A 424-nucleotide genomic window follows, 5' to 3' on the forward strand; every position below is an offset into this window, starting at 1 on the left:
AGCTGGCGAAAAATTATTAAAATTACACTTTTCATAAAACATTAGTATTAGGCCTATTATATTGTTAATCTCTTTAAAAAGCCGTTAGGTGAAGCGTGGAGGAAATAATAAAAGATGTTGCCAGTCGTATAACAACTACTCAATTTTTTGTACATCCCTATATATATATATATATATATATGTGCGTAATATTTTATAATAATAATATACTGAATATTGTTACGACAGCGGAAGTCACGTGACGCTGGTAACACGTAATGAGTATCTAGAACGTTATTGAAGGCTCGAGTGTTTACCAGACGCCCTCTATTTCGTATATATAAGACCGACGAGAAGTGACGGATAGATAATTGAAGACAGGCAGAGATAGAGACGGACAATTGAGTCAAGCGCGGTAGTGACTTAAGTAAAGTCCGTGAATCGT

Source organism: Limulus polyphemus, unplaced genomic scaffold, assembly GCF_000517525.1.
Source record: "Limulus polyphemus unplaced genomic scaffold, Limulus_polyphemus-2.1.2 Scaffold10373, whole genome shotgun sequence".
Lineage (NCBI taxonomy): Eukaryota > Metazoa > Arthropoda > Merostomata > Xiphosura > Limulidae > Limulus > Limulus polyphemus.